The sequence below is a fragment of the Nicotiana tabacum genome, chromosome 9, assembly GCF_000715075.1.
Source record: "Nicotiana tabacum cultivar K326 chromosome 9, ASM71507v2, whole genome shotgun sequence".
Taxonomy (NCBI): domain Eukaryota; kingdom Viridiplantae; phylum Streptophyta; class Magnoliopsida; order Solanales; family Solanaceae; genus Nicotiana; species Nicotiana tabacum.
The window spans coordinates 75,961,659-75,972,079 of NC_134088.1; positions in this window are offsets into that span (position 1 = coordinate 75,961,659).

Consider the following 10,421-nt stretch of genomic DNA (forward strand, 5'->3'; position numbering starts at 1 on the left):
TTCATATAATCGAGAGAGGCATAACTTGTGATATTTTTGCATCATCTTGTTGGTTGAATTCATTGATTCTTCTTAGTAATTAAAATAGGCTAGTTGAATTATTGTTTAGACCTAGTTAGGAGGATAATCGAAAGAGGTTCTCCTAAAGACCAGTCCACTACGAATTTGTGCATATCTTTACCGAGCATAAATTGGTTCATATTGTGAGGTTGAGACTTAATCGAGAGAGAAGTTTCTACTAAACATTTGAACTAATAATTGAGTGAATTTGAGAGACTCACTTGAACATTAGAAGTGAATTAACGAGAGTTAAATCCTAGACAATTATCTTGCACCTATCCAATCAACCCCTATTTTCTCCTATTGATATCTTCTTTGCTTAGTTTTGTTCAATTGTCATTAGTCAATTAGATCTAGAGTCTTAGTTAATTTTAGCTCTTAATCATATAATCTCAATTGTTGATCATCTTGGATATTAATCTAGCTACAAGTTACGAAAATACTGTTTAACTCCAATCCCTATGGATTCAAAAAATTTCTGTACTATCTTTGACTAGCGAGCATATTTAGGTATGTGTTTTGAGCTCGTCACCCTTCCATACCAATCAATACATTCCCAAAGCATATTGACCAAATAGGCAACTCCAGAGCATGTAGAGTGCACCAACACCTTCCGCTGAGCTGATAGCCTACTAGGAGAACTGTCAACCTGTTTATCAGGACCTGCGGGCATGAAATGCAGCATCCCCAGGCAAAAGGGACATCAGTATGAATAAAGGTACTGAGTATGTAAGGCAAGAAACATAAATAATAACCGTAATGTAAAGATAGATAGAGAAGATACAGCCTGTAACATCTGAGTGCCTCTAAGGGCGACTGGCATAAATGCATGATACATATATATATATATATATATATATATATATACTTTTAAAACATACGCCTCTATGGGTATCATGATCATCATATCGTACCAGGTTTTAATAGGCTCGGTAAAACGTACCCGGCCATCATAAGGCTCGGAAGAATTGTACCCGACCACGTGGAGATCGGTAAAACCCAACTGGTAAGTGGTTTCACAATAGGTGTCGTACCTGGCTGACTATAGCGCATCTCAGTAGAGTAAAATAGATACATATATATAATGCATGCTCGACTCATAGAATCATATTCTAAACCTTTTAGTAAATCCTAGACAATTATCTTGCACCTATCCAATCAACCCCTATTTTCTCCTATTGATATCTTCTTTGCTTAGTTTTGTTCAATTGTCATTAGTCAATTAGATCTAGAGTCTTAGTTAATTTTAGCTCTTAATCATATAAGAAAATGATATTCTACAAGAAAATTGAAAGCACCTCTCCTATTTTTACTACATCCCATAAGTTACTAAAAGTCACCACACATACCAAACAACAACAATATAATTCACAATAAGCTCTCCGATTAGTTCAACAACCATTTTGAGCGGCACACTCGATTTACGATTAACCATATATGGTTTGAATCCAATTTATTTTCCATGAATCTTCCTACAACATCTATAACATCATACGTATACTTACCATATCATTTTCAGCCCAAAACATCATAAGAATAATCTTCAAAAAATAGTCCACACGCCTAGCACCTTAACCTTTATCGTCAACCTCTTGTTTTTCATGTTATCTTATTCAATCAACTTAATTAGCATATATATAAGCTTAACAACATCAGGCATAACATAATCAAACTATTTATAACAATTTCCATTCAGAACAAACTATATATATATAGCCTCAACACAGCCCACAAAAAAAGATAATGATTCCTTTATGCCATGTCAATTACCATCTTGTAGATTGTCAGTCAAGCAACTCAACCAACACATGACTAACCTTAATCACAATCAATAACATGATTTACATACCTTATTAAGTATATACAACTTGAAATCCCTAGCTGGTGTAGCTCACAACAACCCTCAATCACACCACAACACTATAGGAGTTGCATTCTCTTCTTGAATCAACTTTTGGTATTCAAGTTGGTGTGTAATCACTTGTGTTTAACCTTAAAAATTTAATATATATGAAGGAGGGACTGATTCTTACCTTAATAAACAAGAACAACACAAAATATGAGGTTACTTCAATTTGAAGAATATTCCAAAACAACCACAAGATGAAGAACTACGATCTAGCAAGCGCCACGGGATTTCTGGCTCTGGATTCATGTTTTTATATTTGGTTTTTACTGTAGAATCATGGATACTGATTTAAGAGTGTTTTGGGAGTGTATAGGGTCTGGTTGGGCCAAAAAATGAACCCAAATGAGCCTTACCCCGATCGTTAAATGTTGGAGAATTATCCACCGCCTAAGTGGGTCCCATAGGGGCTGCCTATGCAGTCTCGCAAAAATGAAAATATATCTATATTACAATACTGTATTGATGAATGGTTAATGTGTTGGAATCTAGACGCGTAGACCTTGTATTTGACAGGTGGATCACATTGTAATTCTTAATATATTGAGAGAAAAGCTCTGCTACATTTGACCTAATTTTCATCATGTTTATGAATGTAACTTGTGATGACCTTAGCCAAATTTTGTTCCACGACTTGCTTGACTTCAAAACATAATACACGACTATCATACAACTAAAATAACTCATAACATAACCTCTTTATCATGTTAAGCACCCTAGTCTCACCGCAAAAGTACATGATATAACATTCCCAACCTGTCAACTTTCGACGAAACTTATTTTCTTCAATTTGTTTAGCTTCTAAGCCTTCCAACCCTCTTGGTACTTATTATCCATGAACTTAAATATTTTTAACCTCCAAGGTAACATTATTAACTTACTTTATGTAATTTCAAAGATGATCTCATTTTTGAGCTTACATCAATTGGCTTACTACGTACTCTTACGTTTGAAAACATGGGGTGTAACAGCTTACATATGGTATCAGACTTCAGATGGCTAGAAAGGGTAAGACTGAGACTTCATTCATTCAGGTAATGGAGATTGATAGGAGGATTGAGCACATTTGTGGCTAAGGGAGAGAGGAAGCTCCTGATAAAAGACCTCATTATTTGGTGGTTTCAAAGTGCCTTGTCTGGAAGCAGGGGTCCTTTTGGTAGAGGTCTATTAGGATGGTCCAGTCAGTACTTTAGGTTTCTAACGGTACTCCAGGCGACCATGGTTCTTATGGTCCTCGTTCTGAGCAACCATCATTCAGTGTGCCTCTAACTCCCATTAGTGCTCCTCCAATATAGAGTTTCCATGGTAGTAATTCGGGTCGTCATGGTCAATATCAGACCTAGCAGCTACGCTGTGTAAATGGTTATTTCGAGTGTTAATATATGGGGAATTACAGAAGTCAATGCTTGAGATTAAGGGGTGGGGCACAATAGGGTAGTCAGGGCATTGTTTCAGTACCAATTATTGCACCACCTGCCTAGCCAGTTAGAGGTGGGGGTTCAGCCAGCTAGAGGTGGGGGCCATCCAGCTAGAGGTCGAGGCCAACTAGTTTAAGATCATCCTAGAGGAGGATGACATATCGAAGGAGGTTGGGTCCATTGTTTTGCATTTCTTTATCGGCCTGAGGTGGAGTCGTCTAATGTAGTCATCACAGGTATGATCTCAGTCTATCATAGAGATACTTCGGTGTTGTTTGATACAGGTTCTCCTTATTCATATGTCTCTTCATATTTTACGTCGCACTTGAGTATGCCTCTTTAGATTCTCTTGATATTCCTATTTCTATGTCTAAACCTGTTAGGGAATCTATAGTAGTTGATCAGGTGTACTAATATTTTGTTGTTACTATTAATGGTTTTGATACCATAGTTGATCTCCTTCTATTGGACATGGTGGATTTTAAGGTTATTGTTAGTATGTATTGGTTGTCCCCATTTCATGCTATCTTAGATTTTACATCATCACTTTAACCATGCCGGGGTGTCCTAAATTAGAGTGGAGAGAGACACTTAGCTATTCCACGAGTAAGTTGTTTTCATTTTGAAGGCCCAATGAATGGTTGGGAATGGATGTTTAACATATTTGGCTTACATTCGACATTTTAGTATGGAGGTTCCCTCTATGGATTTAGTACCCGTTGTTAGGGAGTTTGCGGAGGTGTTTCTGGTTGATTTACTGGGAATCACACGGATAGGTATATTGATTTCTGCATTGACTTGGTTCTAGGCACTCAACCCATTTCTATCCCACCATGTCGTATGGCTCCAGGTAATTTGAAGGAAATGAATGAGTAGTTGCAGGATTTGCTTGATAAGGGATTCATTAGACCGAGTATTTCTACTTTGGGTTTGTCGATGTTGTTTGATGAGAAGAAGGATGGTCCGATGAGGATGTGCATTTACTACCGGCAGCTGAACAAGGTTAATATCAAGAACAAGTATCCATTGCCTCATATTGATGATTTTATTTACTAGCTTCAAGGAGTAGTTCAAAATTGTCCTACACCTATTTCAGCTGTAGAGATCTGGTGTTTCTTGGGTTTGGCAGGTTACTATCCCCTTTATCAAGGGAATTTCATCTATTGTAGCACAATTTACGATGCTGACTCAGAAGGGTGATCCATTTAGATGGTCTAATGAGTGTGAGGAGAGCCATCAAAAGTTTAAGGTTTCCTTGACTACAACTCCAGTGTTGGTGTTGCCCAAATATTCTGGGCATTATACCATGAATTATGATGCTTATCGTTTTGGGCTTGGCACGATTTTGATGCAAGATGATAGGGTAATTGCCTACGCACCTCATCAGTTGAAGACTCATGAGAAGAACTATCATGTTCATGATTTGGAGTTGGCACTTATTTTTCTTGCGCTCAAGATTTGGAGGCACTACTTGTACATCATGTCATGTGAGGTCTACACTAATCATCAGTGTCTCCAGCATTTGTTCAAGTAGAAGAATTTGAATTTGAGTCAGCGAAGGTGGTTGGAGTTTTTGAAAGACTGTGATGTCACTATCTTGTATCTTCTAGGAAAGGCTAATGTGGTAGACGATGCCTTGAGTAGAAAGGCGCAGAGTATGAGTAGTTTGGCATTTATTCCTAGACGGGGAGAGGCTATAGGCTATAAATGTTCAAGCTTTGGACAACATATTTATGAGATTGGATAATTTTTAGCCTAGTAGAGTTTTTTCTTGTGTGGTGACACAGTCGTCTTTATAAGAGCGTAATCAAGCCTCGCCAGTTTGATGATCCTAACTTGTTGGTATTAAAGGACACAGTGTAGAAAGGTGGTGCAAAGAAAGTTATGATTGGAGATGGTGATGTTATGTGGCTTCATGGTCAGATTTGTGTCCTAATGTTACATTGATAGTTTAAGGGAGCTGATTCTCCAAGAGGCTCATAGTTTACACTATTCTATTCATCCGGGAGTCACAAAGATGTATCTTAACTTGAAGCAGCATTACCGGTGGCTAAAGATAAAGAAGGACATTATTAGTCATATTCACGGTGTTTGAATTACCAGTAGGTGAAGTATGAACATCAGAAACCAAGTGGTTTGACTCAGAGGTTGGTTATAAAAGGAGTGAAAGTGGGAGCGTATTACTATGGACTTTGTGGTAGGATTGTCACTGACTTTGGGGAAGTATGATGCTATTTGGCTTACTGTGGATAGGTTGACCAAGTCCGCGCATTTCATTCTGGTGACAACTTAGTACCCGTCAGAGAGGTTGGATCATTATGTTATTGAGTTTGGAGGCCATTGGGACCAGTTTCTACCTTTGGTGGAGTTTTCCTACAATAATAGTTATCAGTCCAACATTCATATTGCACCATATGAGGCATTATATAGTAGGAGGTACAGTTCTCCCTTCGATTGATTTGATCCTAGTGAGGCTAGGATGTTGAGTATGGATTTAGTTAGTGATGCCTTAGAGAAGGTGAGGTTGATGCAGGATCATCTTTGGACAGCACCGAGTAGGCAGAAGAGTTATGCAGACAAGAAGATCCGTGATGTGGCTCTTATGGAGGCAAAAAGGTACTTTTGAAAGTTTTGCCTATGAAGGGCATGGTGCAATTTGGGAATAAGAACAAGTTGAGGCTGAGGTTTATTGGCCCATTTGAGATCTTAGAGAGAGTTGGAGAGGTTTCTTATAGGCTTGCATTGCCTCCCAATCTAATAGGGGTACATATGGTATTTCATGTTTCCATGCTTTAGAAATATCATCAATATTAGTCGCATGTTCTAGACTTTAGCACATTGCAACTTGATGAGTATATGAGTTATGATGAAGAGTGGGTAGCTATTGTAGATCGAAAAGTTTGAAATTTAGGATCTAAGAAAATTCCTTCCGCGAGAGCGCTTTGGATAAGTCAACCGATTAAGGAGGCTACTTGGGCGCCTGAGTCTGATGTGAGGAGTAGATATTTGCATCACTTTATCACTTCAGGTACATTTCTAGGTCCTTTCGAGGACGAACATTTCTATAAGAGGGGAGCGTGTAACGACCCGATAGGTCATTTTGAGTTTTATCTTTCTATTTTGTGATTTGAGACCTTGAATAGCTTCATTGATATTTTATGACTTCTGTGCATAGTTCGTTTCAATTTCCAAAAGGTTTTGATGTGTTTTGATAAAGAAATCTTGATTTATGAGCTTTGATATTGTTGGGGTTGACCATGGTCAACATTCTTGGTAAACGAACTTGGATTAGTGTTTTGACGATTCCGGTTCATATGATGGTTTTGGACTAGTACGTGCATTTGGTTAGGGTCAGGAGTAACCCGAGGCCGTTTCATCTCATATTTGAAAGTTGAAACTTTAGTTCATAAACATTGAAATTTTTGAATTTTGATGCTTGATTCTTGATTGTAGATGGTAATTTGATGTTTTGAGCTGGTGAGCAAGTTCTTGCAAGGTTATTATACTTATATAGATGTTTGGAGTGGGGCCCGAGGGGCTAGGGTGGGTTTTAGATTGATTTTGGAAAAGTTTTAGTGCTTTTGATTGCTGTTGATTTTGCTAGTGTTGCAGTTATCGCACCGGTGATTGTCAGGTGCACATGTGCGAGCTTGCTTCTATGGAAGTTTGGATCACATCTACAAGACTCAATGAGCTCAGGAACTTCCGCTTCTGCGGAGCATTGAGCACAGGTGCAAAACTGCATTTTCTAATGCTAGCCCGCATCTATGAGGAGCTCAGCTAAGGGGAAGGTTGCATATGCTATGTTATGGATGCATATGGGAATGTTGCTTCTGCTGAGCGTTATCGCTTCAACGACATTTATAACAATGTCTGCTTCTGCGGACTGTTTAGTTACTTCTGTGATGTCGCTTCTGCGGTATGTTTTTGCATCTGTGACATCGCTTTTGGGTAGTAACTTAAGATTGTGTATTTTAGAGATTTACACCTCGATCAGAGGTCGGATCTCAAAACTAATTATATATTTAGACCCATGGATGAAAGGGTAATGCGCATTTGGTGTAATGACCTGGGCAGTCATTTTGTGTATTTTAGTTGTGTTCCCCTATTTGATGCTTCCCGTATACTTCTTTGTTGTTTTGTTACATGTGGGTATTGGTTGGTTTTGTTTCTGGGATGTTTTGGAGTGAATTGGAACACTTAGTTCCATGGTTAGAAGGAGAAGTTATAAGAGTTTATCGATGTTTGAATTTTGTGTAAACGACCTCAAAATGATGTTTGATGGTTTTAATTGATTCGTATGGTGATTTTGGACTTAGGTGTACATTCAGATTTGGATTTGGAGGTTCCTAGGTTGATTTGGCTCTATTTGGCGAAAGTTGGAAATTCAAAGATTTGGAAGGTTTATAAGTTTGACCTGAAGTTGGGTTTGAGGCTATCGAGGTCGAATTGTTGTTTCATAAGTTGGAATAGGTTCGTTATGTTATTTTGGACTTGTGTGCAAAATTTGAGGTCGTTCCGAGTTGGTTAGACGTGATTCGGCTTGAGTTTGGAAGTTGGAAGTTTGATTAGATCATTAAGCATGAATTAAGGTACAGTTTGTGGTTTTGATGTTATTTTGTGTGATTTAAGACATTGAGTAGCTCCGTGTCATGTTTTTGGACTGGTTAGTATGATTTGACGGTGTTTCGAGCGGCTTGGGTGTGTTTCGAAAAGACTCCGAATCATTTTGGAGCTAGTTGGCAGTTCCGGTATAATATTTTTGGAGTTGTGAGGTTTGGTGTGCCGGTGCGATTTCACAGGTACAGACTGGTGAGCACAGGTGCAGGGGATGGCTGGGGCAGAAGATGTTCGCAGACGCGGAGATGATTGCTCATTTGCGAGATCGGAGATGCGGAGTGATGGCGCAGAAGCTGAGCAAGTAAGCTTGGGGAAGTTGTGCAGAGGCGGGCTCGTTGTCGCACTAACTGTATCGTAGAAGAGGAGTGATGCTCCGCAAGTTCAAGAGGTCGAGGCAAGTGAAGCTTGTAAAAGGGAGGATTGGGTCGCGGATGCGGCTTTGCAGAAGCGAAAATAGGCTTCATATGCGACATCACTGGGCAAATTATATTTTTATAGAGGGTTTGTCTTGATTTTTCATATTTTGAGATTGGGGGCTCGGATTGGAGCGATGTTTGAGGTAATTTTCACCTACTTGGATTAACTAAATCTTCTTAACTTGGGTTTGATTGTTATTCATTATTCTAAAATTGACTTTGACTTTTGATTGGAGAGTGATTATTTTGGATTTGAACCTGTAACGAACCGGTCAGTCGTTTTGCATATCATTGCCCCGTTCCCTTAGTTATTATCTCTTCTATGCTTATTAGTGGTTATATGACTTGCCGAGGTGGTTGGTTTGGTTTCGGGAATGATTTGAAGCGAAATGGGACACTTAGTCCCAAGGTTGAAGGCTTAAGTTGATAGAGTTGACCAGCATTTTACTTTTGTGTAGACGACTCCATAATGAAGTTTTGATGGTTCTAGCAGCTTTGCATGGTTATTTTGGACTTAGGCGTATGTCCAGATGTTGATTTGGAGGCCTGTAGGTTGATTTGATGATTTTTGGCGAAAGTTAGAAAGTTGAAGGTTTGGAAGGTTGGGAGGTTTGACCGAGAGTTAACTTTGTTGATATCGGGTTCGGATTTTGGTTTCGGACATTGGAATAGGACCGTTGTGTCATTTTGGAGTGGTGTGTAAAATTTGAGCTTATTCAGAGTTGGTTTGATATGATTCGCATTGGTTTTAGAAGTTGGAACTTCGTTAGTTTCATTAGGCTTGATTTGATGTGTGATTCGTAATTTTGGTGTTATTTAATGTGATTTAAGGCTCCGAGAGAGTTTGTATTATGTTTTAGAACTTGTTGGAATGTTTGGATGGGGTCCTCGGGGCTTTGGGTGTGTTTCGGATGGTCAACGGATCTTCTTTGGACTTAAAGCATTGCTGAAGGGATTATCGCTTCTGGTGTTTTAACATTTGCGGTGGGTATGGCCACAGATGCGGAGCAGAAGGTGCAGCCTTGGTAGCATAGGTGCAGGGGTTGGCTAAGCTGGGGTGAGATGGCAAATGCGCATGGAATTTCGCAGAAGCGGATGCATTTCTGCGAGGAATGTTCCACATAAGTGGAGTTTAACTAGACAGGTTTGAGTCTTAGACCGGACGAGATCCGCGATGCGGATGCACAAGAGCAAAAATTCGACCGCAGAAGCGATTCCAATTGTGCGGATTGATGATCGCAAGTGCGCGTAGATTGGGAGTTAATGAATTTCCGCACCTGCGATGATTTTTCCGCAGGTGCAGTGTCGCAAGTACGACCTCTTGGACTGTAGAAGCGGAATTGCTGGACAAGATTATAAATCGAGGGTTTGGTCTTTTCTTCTTTTTTTTGGGATTTTGGAGTTTGGTCTAGGTCGATATTTGGAGTGTTTTTTCCCTATATTTGAAGAGGTAAGTGTAGTTTATTCAATTTTGATGATAGATATTGATTATCCATTGATTATTACACCTAGATTATGTGAATTTGAAGTGAAATTTGGAGATTTTAGACCATGGTATTGAGAGTGAGATTTTGTGGTTTGAGGGTCGATTTGTGGATGGAATTGGATAAAATTTGTATGGTTGGACTCACAATTAAATGGGTGTTCGAAATTTATGAATTTTGCCGTGTTCTAGGGTGCGGGCCTGAGGTTGACATTTTGGGTTGACTTTTCAATTTCGATTAAATAACTTAGCTTTATCATTTGGATTCGATTCCTATGACTTTTATTGATTATATTAAGTTTATTTGACTAGATTCGGGTCGTTCGGAGGTTGATACACGCGATAAGGGTTTGTTAGAGGAGTAATTTGGATTGCTTGAGGTAAGTATCTATCTAAACTTAGTTGAGGCACTAACTGCTTGAATTATTTGTGATTGCTATGTGTTATTGGTGCGCATATGTGTGGGGTTTGAGCACATGTGCGAGCACCGGGTATTTATCCATGTTTGGGATATACGC